This window comes from Lemur catta, chromosome X (assembly GCF_020740605.2).
Source record: "Lemur catta isolate mLemCat1 chromosome X, mLemCat1.pri, whole genome shotgun sequence".
Classification (NCBI taxonomy): domain Eukaryota; kingdom Metazoa; phylum Chordata; class Mammalia; order Primates; family Lemuridae; genus Lemur; species Lemur catta.
This window is the reverse complement of record NC_059155.1, coordinates 25035891-25051328: the sequence shown is the minus strand read 5'-3', so window position 1 is coordinate 25051328 and position 15438 is coordinate 25035891. Positions and strand designations below refer to the sequence as shown.

The 15438-nt window shown below is 35.0% G+C and overlaps 1 protein-coding gene across 1 annotated transcript in view; it reads left to right on the top strand.

Annotated features, from left to right (window-relative positions):
- Positions 1–15438, top strand: part of TENM1 (teneurin transmembrane protein 1) — a 523494-nt gene that overhangs the window by 81720 nt on the left and 426336 nt on the right. The gene's annotated exons all lie outside the window — the stretch shown is intronic.

Genomic DNA, 15438 nt, shown 5'->3' with positions numbered 1-15438 from the left:
AACAGCACAGAATTATAAACTACTGCCTTTATGGAAATCCCCAGTTTTAGCTGTTATTTCTTTAACATAGTTTTGTGCATGTGTTCCTTCTGAAAATACCGTGGGAAACAAATTTATTAGACTAAGTATAATATTGTGCTCTTTACAATATTGTGTCACCTGCTCATATTGATTGTCCTCATGAAATTAGAACCCCATATATAGAGGGGATATACTCTTTGTTTACTTTAAAAAAATATGTTTAGAGATCAAGTGTCTGTCTTACAGAGGAAGCAAGGTATGGAAGTATTGTTATCCCGTGGACATGCAGTTTTATATTTCTAAATTGTGTGCCAAAATTAGCAGTTGTAAAACAAAAAGACAGCTGCAAATTTCAAAACTTTCATATTAATATATAACATGCTATTTTCCTTTGAAACTAAAAACATATATTTGTCATTTAACAATTTCAGCAGTATATATATAATTGTGTTTCCATGAACGACTATGATGCTAAATTTTAAATAGTTTCCTTATTCACCAAAGTCATAACTTTTACCTTTTTTTTCAATTTTATGGCTACTATCATCTGGAAATTTGTGCTTAAATACTTTTCATTTATTTTCATGTTTGTAAGTACAAAACTAGCATTTCTGAGTTAAATTACTTTTTTTATTTACATTGTTCCTTGGAAAGTTTATATTTGCTGAAATGATTCTTCTGAAGCTGGTGAGATTGTGTGTCCTGCATAAGAATTCTATGTAATAGTTTAATCCCTTTTACCATGAGAAAATTGGCATCCTTTTGAAGTAACCCAAAAATTTCCCTTCTACTACATTTTATAAACCTGGTTTACCACTGCTAAACAGGGACCAAAGCAAAAGAAGTAGAAAACTAAGGCAACGTCCCATTCTCTGAAGAACTTGTGAGTTCTCTACGCCTTCTTCACGTGACTTACAGGAGGCTATCATGTTCTCTTAGTTTTCTTCTTACCTTAGTAGTCACTTCTCTATCTTATTTGTTCATTCTTTCTCTTCTCTCTGATCTTCAATGTTAGCGTATCCTAGTGCTCAGTCACTGTCCTCCAATCTACACCATTTATTAATATAATCACTCACTTAGTGATCTCATATGGTCTTGAGGCATAACACACCATCTAATATACTAATGATTACCAAATTTCTCAGCCTCTCTTCTAACATCCCTTTTCAACTACTTACTCGATAATTTCATTTGGATGTATAATAGGTATCTTAAACTCAACTTGTCCAAAACTAAACTCCTAATCTTCCTCTCCTACCCAAAACTTGCTCTAATTGCAGACTTCCCCGTTTCAGTTGATGGAAACCCCATCCTACCACTTGTTCAAGTCAAAAACCTTGGAGTCATCCTGACAGTTGTTCTCTTCCTCCCATACCTTATATCCACTCTATCAGCAAAGTCTGTTCACTTTATCACCAACTCCATTGCTACTACTCTTGTCCAGGCCACCATCATGTCTCATCTGGATTAATCCAACAGCCTCTTAGCGGGTCTCCGTGCTTCCCAGAGTGATCTTTTTAAAATGTTTTCTTGTTACGTGTTAGCGTCCTTTTCTTTCAGATTGATCTCATAGAAGTAGAGAGTAGAATCATGGTTATCAGAGACTGGGGAGTGGGGCGTGGGGGAGGGAGAGAGGTTGATGAATAGGTACAAAGTTATAATTAGGAAGAATAAGTTCTGGTGTTCTATTACATAGTAGGGTGACTATAGCTACTAACAATGTATTGTATATTTCAAGACAGCTAGAAAAGAGGATCCTGAAAGTTATCACTAAAAGAAATGATAAAGATTTGAGGTGATGGACATGCTAACAAAACTGATTTGATTATTATACAGTACATGCATGTATTGAAACATCATGCTGTACCCCACAAACACATACAATTATAATGTTTCAATTATAAACAAAAAAATGATAAAACAGTAAATAGAAAAATGTAAGTCCACCCTGCTAAAAATATTGCAATTGGCTTCTCACTTCACTCTGAGTAGAATATTTACAGTGGCCTAAAATGGCCTCCCAGATGTAGCTCCCTGTTACCTCACCTCCTTTTACATTTTTCCTTGTTAACTCTGCTTCAATGACACTGACATCTTTGTCAATCTCTAAAAAAACTTCAAGCACACTTCTGCCTTAGGTACTTCACTCTATCTGACTCCTCTGCTTAGAAGTTTCTTCCTCCACATATTGCATATTTTAACTCTCACGCCTCCTTCAAGCCTTTGCCCAAATGTCTCCTTCTCAATGAGGGCACTCTGACCATACTATATATTATAATACTGCAATTTGCACCCTTATCCCTGAAGTCCCTGTACCTTTACACTACTCTACCTTTTCTTTTTTCCCATAGCATGTATCAACTTCTATGTAATTTACTTATGTACTGTGCTTATTGTTTATCATCTGTTCCTCCCTACCAGAATTGTAAATTCTACACTCACAACTGGGATTCTTATGAGTTTTGTTCATTGAAGTCCTTGAAGCTCCTAGAACAGCATTCCCCAATGTTTTTGGCAGCAGGGACTGGTTTTATAGAAGATGGTTTTTCCACAGACCAGGTGTGGGGTATGGTTTCAGGATGATTCAAGCATATTACATTTATTGTGCAGTCAAACCTCTCTGCTAATGATAATCTGTATTTGCAGCCACTTCCCAGCACTAGCATCATTGCCTCAGCTCCACCTCGGATCATCAGGCGTTAGATTCTCATAAGGAGCATCCTAGATCCCTCATATGCGCAGTTTACAGTAGGGCTCACACTCCTATGAGAATCTAATGCCACTGCTGATGTGACAGGAGGTGGAGCTTATGCATTGATACAAGCAATGGGGAGGACCTGTAAATACAGATGAAGCTTCACTTGCTTGCTGGCTGCTCACCTCCTGCTGTGTGGCCCAGTTCCTAACAGGGATTGGGGACCGCAGTCCTAGAATAGTTTCTAGCACTTAGCAGATGTTCCACAAATACTTTTCAATGGATAAATATAGAAATGTAATTTTTGAGATATAATTTTTGGCTGTGTCTTTACACAGAAGTGAATAACTGTTTTTGATTGATATGAAATGAACTATTAATGCTTGCACAATTGATTTTGTAAAGGCTTGGTCTGTGTGTGTAAATCAGTTTGGTTTCTGAAAGAATTGGTCTATCAGCTCAATAAAGTTGGTAGTTTTTAAACCCTTAAGTTAACAGTTGAATCAGTCAGAGCTATTTTCTGGTTTCCTGAATTTGTTTAGTTTCAGTTTGTGATTACTGTACTAGCCTTTACAGGTAAAATATTCTAGCTATTTTGTGCATGGAGAAACAGCTGTGATTGATTTGCCAAATCAATGCGTGTAGACATAACCATATTCAATCACAATTAAATCACAAGTCAAATGAGTATTGTAGGAGAACTTTATAGTCCATGTAGTTCATTTTAATACTAAGAAATAGCAAATACCAATTGATTGAGTGCCCATACCTACATAAATAAATAAGGACATGCATGTATCTTTTTGAGAGATTTATGAAAATAAGCAAGTTGATCAAAATTGTCAAATAGGTTGATTCATTTAAGACATTGCCTAAATTGATATGTTGTCTGACTTAATTGCCTGGTCATGCCAGTGGAAACTATTGAAACTTTTGTTTATGAATATACAACTATATTTTATCAAATAACACATTAATTGATTTTTCAAAAATGCATTTCAATTAGAATTGATCAATCATCCATTCAAAATTGTCAAGAAATCTGAATCTGTAGGACAGTCACGCCTAAAATAAGACTAGCATAAGAAAGTACAAGATGTTAAAGTGAGATTTTACTAATTCTGAGTCATGTCAGAGTTTGAGAACATATCTATAAAAGTTGAAAAAAAGTGGCAAGCAAAAGTTGAGCATTTCAACCTTGAAGGATTCATAAACCTATCAACCCATGACATTTTTACCAGTCCTCTCATATTTATTTGGAGTCAAAACAAAGCCACAGCTGACAATGAGGCACCTCAGGAAGCAAAAACAAGACAAAATAGAACAAAACAAAAACAACCACAAAAAAAGAAAGGAAAAAAATAGATAATACTAGCTCCATACTTGATATATATTTTTACTTGCCCTCAACATATGTGCATAAATTATTTTAACCTTTGGCTGCTTTTGTTTATTTTTGGATCTTATAGAATACAATCAGTTAATTTGTATAACTTGCATAGGGAGCAGTAAGGATTTAGGAATAATTTTATCTTTTGCCTCAAGTATAGTTTTGTCCCTAAGCTCTGTCATTTGTATATCAACATAATACTGTCATTTTTATCAGCTTCAGCCACAAGAAGGTTTATCAAGATGTTTCTGTTTTACTTCCCGTTTCTAAGCAGCTGCCTGGAACTAGAGTCACGAGTCTGCTAAATTGGGCAGGCATTTGGAACTTTTTTTTTTTTTATCCCGTTCTCCTAAGAACCACAATTTTATAAAAAGAAATTAGCCCAAGGTAAATCTCAGCAGAAAAGTGTTTTTCTCTATTAATTTGCCTCCAACAAAGGGGTTGGTCTTTACCTACAAGTACTAGAAAGAATAATTTGGACATATTTTCTTGCACCTTATACCTTGGGCCTGTGAGACTTAAAATAAAGAAATATCTTGCTTTCCAACAAGTTGGGTTTCAGTTGTTCCAGATTGAATTAGTGTAAATAAAATAGAAAGAAGGGCCCTAGCAAATCAATACTGCATTGGTAGTAAACTGGAAAATACTGACAAATTATCCTTTTAGGCTTTAGCGAGGTTTAATCTAAACATCGTTTTCTCCTGACAGTATGAGAGAGAAGAGAGTAATTTATTACACAGTCCTGATATGGATGAGAAAAGACTGCTGCTTGTTCTTCACTGTTCTGGCTCTTTCCCTTTCTATGCCAGTTCAATTTTTGTTTTGCTCCAGAAAATCATTCTCCAATAATATGTTTATAGGTCTTGTAACTTTAATGCTGTAGCACTGCTCCCTTATCATGGTACATTTGAGTACTTGCCAGCTGGTTTAAGAAGAATGTGCATTGTTAAGTGCTCTGTTGAGATTCAGGTGTCTCTCATTATATGCATGGGGCATGTTCCTAAGGGGTTGTATGCAAATCATTTCATAGTTTTGCCTGCTGTGTGAGATCACTGTATAAAGGACTCTTTTAGAAAATCTGGCTACATTATGATGTGAATAATTACCCTGCTCCTAAATTTATGAGTTTCATAACTTGGGATTTTTGCTTGTTGGGTTTACTTGATGTGGGCCCTCTCTCTGGTGCAATTAAAACTTACTACCCATTTACAGGAAAGAGAGAATTTGTGTTTTTTGAAGGAAAAATATTTAACATTGTTTCTTTCCTAATTTATTATGGTTTTAATTGTTTCATCAAATAATTCTTATTCCATGTGATAGGTATGTAGTATAAATATGTGAAATATGTGGCAGAACTATTAAGTCAGCAATTTGTTCATCTTTGTTGAATAAATTACTCATGTCACATTTTCAACATGAATATGATAAAATAGCATTTTTAATTAACCCAAGAGGGATATGGACATAAGAAAACCAAATACTTGCCCCAGGCAGGATCATTTCTCAAGGCACCACATTATGAACAATATTTAAATTACTATTTATATATCCCACATATTTTGCAAAACCTATAGTCTTATTATATTACCATTATACCTCAACAGTTATAATCAGGGTAATAAAGAATGAACCTCAAGGTTTTTTTACACATTTTGAGAATAGTATACATATTAAATAGTAATGAATGTTTTCCTACATATTGTACCCCATACCAAATTGAAGACTAATATGTTTAATTGCTCATCTAGACTCCATAAATATTTAAGTTTCCAGGTACCTTTGGCTGAAAGATGAGAAAATTAAGTTAGAAATGGTGAACTTACTTACAGAAGGAGGAATTTTAGTAAAAAATTCAATTAAACTTAGTTCTGTTGACTTAGAATGGGAATGAATTTCTTCTGGAAAAAATTTTCTAAAAGAGCAAAATTTATTATAGCTATATGATTAGGACTATTAAATATACATGTTGCAATCTTAATTCTCTATAGATGAACCCATTGTGACAAGATTTCCTTGTATAAATTAGCAACATGTTGCATATGCCAGTGAGTTAAAAAGAGAAAGAAATCATTTGATGCCTTAAAAATAATTAACTGAAATATTTGAATTTGCTATACTTCAGATATTGTACAAAACATCATTACCATTTTATGAGACCTTTTAGGTTATTAAACATTTTAAAATTCCTTCTTGGAACAAGGCCCTGTTATAGGAGAGACACACCATGGGGAGATGTGGGGGAGAGATAAGGATTACAAACAGATGTGGTCACAAGCCTTTTCTACTTAGCAACTTGCTTACTTAGACTTAATGATGCTGATAAAAGTAATTCTGATGACATTATTAGCCCATCTCTATACAACTCAGCCAATTGACTAGAATAAGATCAATATTTTTTCCCAGTTGTAAAGACAGCCAATCACCACGGGTTTGATTGGATCACTATGTGGTCGATCCAATTCATTAGTTAAAATTACTGAAATAAACCACACTTGGAGAAACTCAAATGCAAGTTGGTGGGCAAGTGCCAAGTAATGGAAGAGTTCTATAAGAGCAAGCTCATCAAATGATTTCTGCAAATCATTATTTATGTCCCAAATTGATTCTGAACAAGTCTGAGTAAAGTCATCTGAAGGGTTTGGATGATATGAAGGAGAAAAAATTGCATTTAAAAGTTTAAAGTGAAAACATTTGTTAGCATGTATTAGAATTTGTTTCAACACTAGAATTTATTTTCAAACATTTGTCAAGCACCTACAGTGTGCAAAGGACTGGGGACCCAAAAATGAATAATTAGACATTTTCCCTGACCTTCAGAAGTTCATAATCAGTGGTCAGAGTGGGGAAGTAGACATATAAATTGATAATTATGGCATGATACAGTAAGTCTTGTAATAGAGATATATGCAAAATGCATACAATGGAAGCATGAAGAAGGAAATAAGCTGAGGGAACTTCACATATAAGGTGATATTTGAACTATATCTTGAAGTGTGAATATGAATTCACCAAGCAGAAAAGAAAATGAAGGACATTTCAGTCAGAGTGGACAGAATGAGCATGAACACAGACAATAAAGAGCATGGCACATTCTAGAAATTGCAAGAAATTGACTGTGGCTGAGTGCTAGCATAATAACAGGTAAGAGAATGAATACCTCAAGAGAATTTGGGGCCAGTTTGTAAGAGCTTCATATGCCACACTAAAGAGTTTGGATATTTTTCTCCTATGAAAGTGGAGCCACCAATTTGTCAAGATGATAAGATTTATACTTTAGAAAGACAACTATTATGGCATTGCAGAGTATGGATTGGAATGAATTCACTAATTAAACAAATATTTATCACACACCTACTATCTGTCAAGCAGGTGTTGGAGATTAAAAAAAAGACTAATAAGTCACAGCCCTTGCCCTCAAAAACTCAGACAGGTAGGAAGACAAATATGTAAACTATTACAATTCAATGTAATATGTCCTATACTATTACTATGTCCAAAATACAGTGAAAACACAGAGGAAGGAGTACCTAAATTATCTTGAGGAAGTCAGATAAATCTTCACAGAGTATGTGCCAATTGAACTAATGTTTAAGGATAAGTAGAAATTTGTCACAGGGGCAGAGAATAAAGATATTCATGGCATAAGAAAAATCTTGAGGTGGCTTCCAGTTTTAGGATGGTGGAATAAAGTTGGCCCTGCCCTTTCTTTTCTCTGAACTTACTCAAATACAATAAGGAGAATGAAAAACAGAATAAGTCTGAACCACAATAGATGGATAAAGGCTGCCAAATGCAGTAATGATAGACTGTTGGTAGAAGCTTCCATGGGCCACAGGGAGTTCACGTCTGAACAAGGAAATACATATACACATCATCTTTGCAGGAATAATAGAGAAAAGAGACTGAATTTTGAGTAATCCTACAACACATATTGACTCAAATAAAAATTAAAACAAGTCTCTCTCTCCCTCGCCCTCCCCCCCCTCCCTCTGTCTCTCTCTCTCACACACATACACCCTGCATGTCAAAAGGAGCTTCACTCTAAACCATGGAGAATTTGTGTTAGTCAGGAACAGTGCCTTGGCCTGTCCACTACATGAACCTACTACTAATAGCTGGTCAGGGAGAACTAACCTAATTGAAAGATGAGTAGCAATCCATAATAAAGGAGAATAGAATCTACACAAAGAAACTACAAGGAAAATAAAGGAATAAAGGAGAAAAACAAATGGCAAATAAGCACCCACCGGAGAAATGTCCCCAAGCAGAAAAAAGTGGAATAAAACATATTATCATGAAATGACATAGTATATAAACCAGAGAGCTCAAAAGAGAGTGATTAAATCTCATTAAAGTTATAATGAAACAACATAAAGGAATAAAATGTGACATAGTAGAGCTCTACTACCAAGAAGGAACAGGAAAGAAAAAAATAAACAATTATGAAAATGAATGAAACATTGGAAGCAGCATAAAGTAGAACAGATACTGCTAAAAATACAGTAAGACACACGAAGAACAGGTCTGAGAAAAGCAAGGGAAACTAATGTAATAAACAAATAGTTTAAAAGAAAAAGAATTGAAATCTATGTAAGATGGACAAAGAAGATCCAACATAAGCACAAATGTTATTCCCAGAGAAGAGAACCAAACAAGTGGAGCAAAAAATGCATATACGTAATTCAAGAAAACATTCTAGAAATTAAATAAAACTTGAATTTACAGGTTGAAAAAGCACAACATCACCCAGGAAAATCACTAAAAGGATGATCAACATGGAGACACATCCTAGTAAAGTCATTGGGCTTCAAGAATCGTTAGCACATCTGGGCAAAACAAGTATAAGGGTGCCCTGAGATTACTCCATAGTAACCTTTAACACCAGAAGACAATGAATCAGTGCCTACAAAGTCCTCAGAAGGAAAAAAGACCCCATGAAATGTTTAGACAAGCAGGGTGCCTAGGGCATAAAATTTAAGGTAGCACTTACTGTCAGGTGCCAACCCTATACTTACACAAACCTGAGAGTGAATGCCCTCTTAAATTTTGTGCCCTAGGAGCTTTACTTGCCTCTCCTGGTAGCAGCCCCAGATACTGGCTTTAAAAATATAAAATTTTTTTTGGTTTCCCTGATCATCACCTAAATGCACATTTGGAAATGATACCAATTGGATATCAGACTGAGGCGGGGGGGGAGGGGATGGGTGTATGCCTACATGATGAGTGAGTTGTGCACCATCTGGGGAATGGTCATGCTTGAAGGTGCTGACTGAGGGAGGTGGGGCATGGGGGGAGGGGATGGAGGTATGACTACATGGTGAGTGCCAGGCGCACTGTCTGGGGAATGGACACGCTTGAAGCTCTGACTTAGGGGGATGGGCAGGACATGGGCAATATATATAACATGAACTTTTGTACCCTCATAATAAGCTGAAATAAAAAAAGAAGAAAAAAATATAGATATAAATAAATATATTACGAATTCATAACTACAAAGATAACCATTAATAAGTGCTAGTAGAACTAAAAATTGAATATAAAATTTCCACATTCTCTGAAGAAACAGACACACATAATATATACAACAAACAGAGGATATCTACTCTGAAAACACATGCAATAAAATATATATAAAACATAAAATATGACACAATGAAGCATAAAAAGCAACTGTATCAATAAAAGTTAATGAGCTAAAGACACTATGGCAGAGACAGATAAGTTTTCCTCATTATCCATTGTACCTTCCTTATTTAATGAACCCACAGGTGTCAGCTGAACTCCTGGCCACCAAAATAAACAAACTTTAATTTTCCAGGCTCTCTAACACCTAGTTTTGGTCATATAACTAAGTTCTGGCCAATGAGATATAAGAAGAAAAGGTATGTACAACTTCCAGGAAATATTTTTAAAGACAATGAATATTTTCTTCTCCTCTTTACTCCCTTTTATTGGCTGGAACACAAGTGTTATGACTGGTCCTATACCAATCATTTTGGACCACAGATGGAAGCTATAATATGTGTTGAGGATGGTAGAACTATAAAATGGAAGGAATCTGGGCCACAAATGATTTATTGATTGTGAAGCTGCAAGTGCGGCCCCTCAACTGAATCCAAAGTTCACAGAACAAATACATTTATTAAAAGGATGTGTTCTGTAAAATTTGCATTCATTCAAAAGGCCACACTCAAGGATACAGAAAGCCATGTGTGGCCTCGAGGCCTTAGGTTCCCCACCCCCACATGGCATGTGTTTATATGAGAGAGAGATAAACTTATATCTAGTTTAAAATATAAGTGTCTTTCACTTAGTATTGAACCTAATCCTAATTAATACACTCATTTACTACAAGAAAGAAATTTTCAGAATGAATCACAAACATACCAAATATATGTTAGAATTCTAAAATGATCCCTATGATCTCTACCGTCCTCCTACCCCATGTTTCTTCTCTGATTATGTTAGGTCACGTGGAAAATGAGATTTTTTTTGCAGATGTAATTAAGGTTATTAATCAGTTCACTTTAAAATTAGGTGATTATCCACGTGGGTCTAACCTAATTGCATGTATACTTAAAAGGCATAGAGGAGCTGGTGGCAGAGGAAAGTCCAGAGAGATTTAGAGAGTGGGAGGTATTCAATGTGAAAACGATTCACTGTTGCTGAGATGGAGGAGGCCATGGGAAAAAAACCTGAGAGCTGTCTCTATGAGCTGAGAGTAGAACCTGGCCAACAGACAGCAATAAAATGGGGACCTCAGTCCTGCAACCACAAGGAACTGAATTCTGCCAAGAACAGAAATGAGCTTGGACAAAGATCCTGAGTTCCAGATGAGAATGCAACTTAATCTATACCTTCTTTCAGCCCAATACCAATTTCTTGCTATTGTCCCTATTTTCCAGGCCTTAAGCCCTAAAGCCATCTTGTCTTTTACTATTATCTCTTTTTTTCAGACTCTGAACCCTAAAGATTCATCCCTTGTATCTACTAAGTTTCATGCATTATACTTCTGAAATCCCAGTAATATTCATTCCCACTCTTCTCTCTACCATAAACCTACTCCAGGCCTCTATCACCTCATGACTGAATGATTCTAACAATGTCATACTGAGCTTCCCTAACACACATTCTCTCCCTCTTTTATTCTATGGCCTATTTTGTATTCAAACTTATGTTGTTTAATTCTACTTCCATGACATCATTTCTTTATTCTAAAACCCTCTTTAACTTTCTAATTTCCCATATAATGAGTTTGAATATCCCTTCCTGGCATTTGAAATAATCTGTAATCTGACAACTCATAATCTGTCCAACTTTATTTCCCCAATGTACAATTCCTAATATAGTCAGTTCTGTCTCTTCTTGACCTCACTTGGGTTGTTCTACTGAGGATAGGCTTGAATCTTTTCTCTGCTTATCTAATACTTTCTTCAAAGTATATCTCAGATATGAGATCATCCATCAGGGATCTCCTTGCTATCTATTCTAGCTCACAGATACCTCCTAATTTTACCTTTTGCAGTACTCCTATTAGGTACTATCTCTAATTGTTTCCTGAACTATGATATCTATACTAGCTTTCATTGTTCTTTTTACATGCATGTGTCTGCATGTATTTTGCTATCTGCCAACTAGTCTATAAGCTCCTTGAGAACAAGAAGCATGTCTTGTACGTTTTTGACCGTCCTACAGTACTTAGCACCATGCTTTGTCTATTGTAGACACATTGATTTCAGACACTGAGGGTAGTTCATAACGTATTTGTTAGTCAAAAAGATTCTTATTGATGCCTGTTAAAATCAGATAATAACTGCCTTATCTGCCTATTCTATAAATACATATCTTTAATGAACTGTTACCAAACTAAATGCATTATATGAGCTGTTACTGTCAGGCTCCTGTTTTGTTTGTTTTTTCTCTCCATTCCCCACTTGTTTCCATATCAATCTGATTGGAAACTGATAGTTGTACTTCTGTTTTTGCTGAATTAAGTTTGAATACATTTTGGCAGCATTTCTGTATGCTGGGATTACTAGGTGGTGATGGTTTTTTACTTGAACTGAGTTGATAAAGTATAGGAAGTTAGTGAAGGCTACTGTGGGAAGATGGATAACTTTTCAAGTACATTATGTTTTTCCTTGTGATTTCTAGCAAGTCTCATTCTCCCTACAATATATGTCTTGTCTTTTTCTTTATTTTCTTGTGTATATGTGTGTGTGTGAATTAGTATGTATATATGCACTGGTATGTATATCAGTTAATATGCTTTTATTTGTGAGTGACTGATAACCAATTCAATTTTGCCTAAAGAAAAGGTAAATGTTTGACTTATATGAAAAGTCGAGGTGCATATTTGGCTTCAAGAATGGTTTGATCAAGGCTATATGTCACCATTATGTCACTAAGATCTCATTTATCTTTGTCTCTTGGCTCAGCTCTGCATGTATTAAACAAATTTTCACAAAACAGTACCTATGCTTACTACATGCAATGTACTGTGATAGCCTATCCTATTAGATTTTAAGCTAGTCTATCCTAATCTTTTCTGTTCTATTCTATTTTACCCTACTCTATACTAACCTGTCATATTCTATTTTATTGTTTTAAGCATGCCATACATGACCCCATACATTGATTTCACAACCCACTACTGGATCACTACCTAAAGTTTCAAAAACACCATCCAGAAATATCCTTCCTCATCTTTCTGAGGTGATGGCTAAAGAATGATCTTTTATTGGCTGATACCCATTCAAATCCTGTTAGATAATAGAAAGCTTCTATATTGACATCTCACCTCTGTTCTTAACCTACTGACCTTTAGAAGCAAAAGAGTAATTATTGGTACAATTCATCACCTTGGAAACAACTGGAATAATTGTACTTTGTATATTATCCCATTCTCTGGAGAATTAACTTTCCTGTTATGACTCATAATATTTTTTTTGTATCAGGAATCTAATATTTACCACTCAAATATAAGGCATGTTAAGGTATTTAAGACATTTTAATCTAATATTTTAAGGTATTTTAATCTATATATACCACTTAAATGTAAGGCATTTTAAGGCATCTTTTAAAATACAGAAGGAACTCTTGTTGGTCTTTCCCTTTGTATTTTAAAGTATGCCTTAAGGTAACAAAGTTTCTCTGGAATGACAAGTCCAAAGAAAGCATAAACAAAATGTTCTCTATGAAAGGTGGCTGAATAACCCAAAAGACTGTTCAGACTCATTTCTCATATGATCTGCTTTACTAAATTTGGCTTTAACAGCTTAGGTTCTAGAAGGAAGGATAATTGGCAGTCAGAATTGAAATGAAAGTGAATAAAATGTGTCTATAGCACACAATATGATAATATCATATATAATGATGACCTATTTAAACAAACAAAAAAAACCTTAAACTCCCACCACCTTACACAACACCCCTTCACAGTTCCTAAATAGGGACACTCTCACTCTCTTCCTATGATGACTTCATTGCTGACTTTCCTCCTTTCTCCCATCCCACACTTCTCCCCAAACACACAAGCTGGAAAAACTCCTCCAAAGTACCTCTCTACCTCCTATACACAAATCTTCATTTTCCCTTGTCATTATTTTCCTGCTCCCACAGTTTTCCTTTCCCTTTTGTACTTGTGGCTGCCATTTCCAGAAGAATCCAAAATTTACGGATGACAGGAAACATAATCTGAATTAGAGGGAGGGGTAGAAACTTCAATTTCCCTTTTTTCCTCTTCACCTGTCACACTCCACTTTCAGAGAACTCAATTTGAGATTGCAAAATAAAGATTGAGAGGTAACCACACACAATGAAGGGCTCAAGAAAGTAAAGATAGTAGAACCTCTATTGTTAACTGTCCCTTATTTTACTTATTCAAACTCTATGTTTTTGAAAGTATATATTTCCAACATGGTTCATCATAAAAGCTCCATCAAGCATTCAATTTTAGTCTTTTTGTGTGGAATTATCATTTCTGTGGGTGGAGAATTTCACACAAAGCAGTGCATTTAAGTCATGCCCGATAATGGCTCAGAAAGATGGTTTCATATATATACTTTGTAAAAAGCAGGTAATTCCCAAATCAGGTAAGAAAAGACAGAAAAGTCATACATGAAAGTTTAGTATATGCTTCTATAGTTAGGGCTTATCCTGATTTCAATTAATAATTATGACTTATAAAGGTAAATACAAAAAAGTTTGGACCAAGTTGTCAAATGCAAAATATATTAAAATATTGCAGTACTGTGAAATAGCAAATACACTCTCAGTTATCCCTGGGCACTAATAACTTTAATTAAGCCAGAACATCTCAAAATAACAATAATGAAAATTACATAGGTAATAAGACTATAAACTGGACTTGAATTAATGATTTTGTTTTCTGTAGAGATATTGGCTAATATTCAGTCTTCAAGTAAAAAATATTCTTTACATGTCCATTTGCAAAAAAAAAAAACTATTTTTAATCCAATTCAATTTTACATTTTTCTATTATCCTACCAGGCAGAGTTTAATGCAGTATAGCTGGACTTGTGTTATCTTTTATTGAATAAGTTTATCCTACTTGCCCAGAGTTAATGCATTTTACTATTTTGGAAATTCTTATTTAAACTTAAATGTTTGCCACTATTTTGCCTAACAACAGTTTAGAGTATCTATTTAGTTGAAGTACGTCTTTAGATTTTGAGATTCCTTCCCCAAATAGTATTTATGAAACATATTTTCTGTTGTTCTGTTGCAGTAGGCTTTTTATAATTGGCATTTTAATGTTTCTTGGACCATGAGAACGATACTACATGTGCTAGACTTTTATACTCATTCTTATTTTTGGTTTGGACTTATAAATCTACTTTTCTGTTAGGAAAAACATCTATCTGAAACAATATGCCTCTATTTTCTGGCAGATAACTCATCTGAAACCAACTCATCTAAAACCCTAACTTCATAGTCCCTTGACCTCTTTCAGGCCAATGATCATTGCCTTCACTCCACTTCCACAACTCACTTCCACTTCTCTCCCTCCTTTACTATCGGTAAATCACCTCTGGTCTCATCAAAGCCTTCATACCTTCTTAGCTACCTATCTACCCTTCAGACCTTTTTTCATACTTTCTTTCTTACTAGCGTTATTTCAACCATGAATGCATTAACACCCTTGTGTTGCACCAACTTGCCAATCTTCAACCATGGATCAGATTCACTTGATGTTTTCTTTCTTTTTCTCCCATTATACTAATCACTGCCAAATAAAATCACATACATGATTGATTGGTGCCTCTGCAATTCATAATATCCAACTTTAGCCAAGCCCTTAAGACTGCCC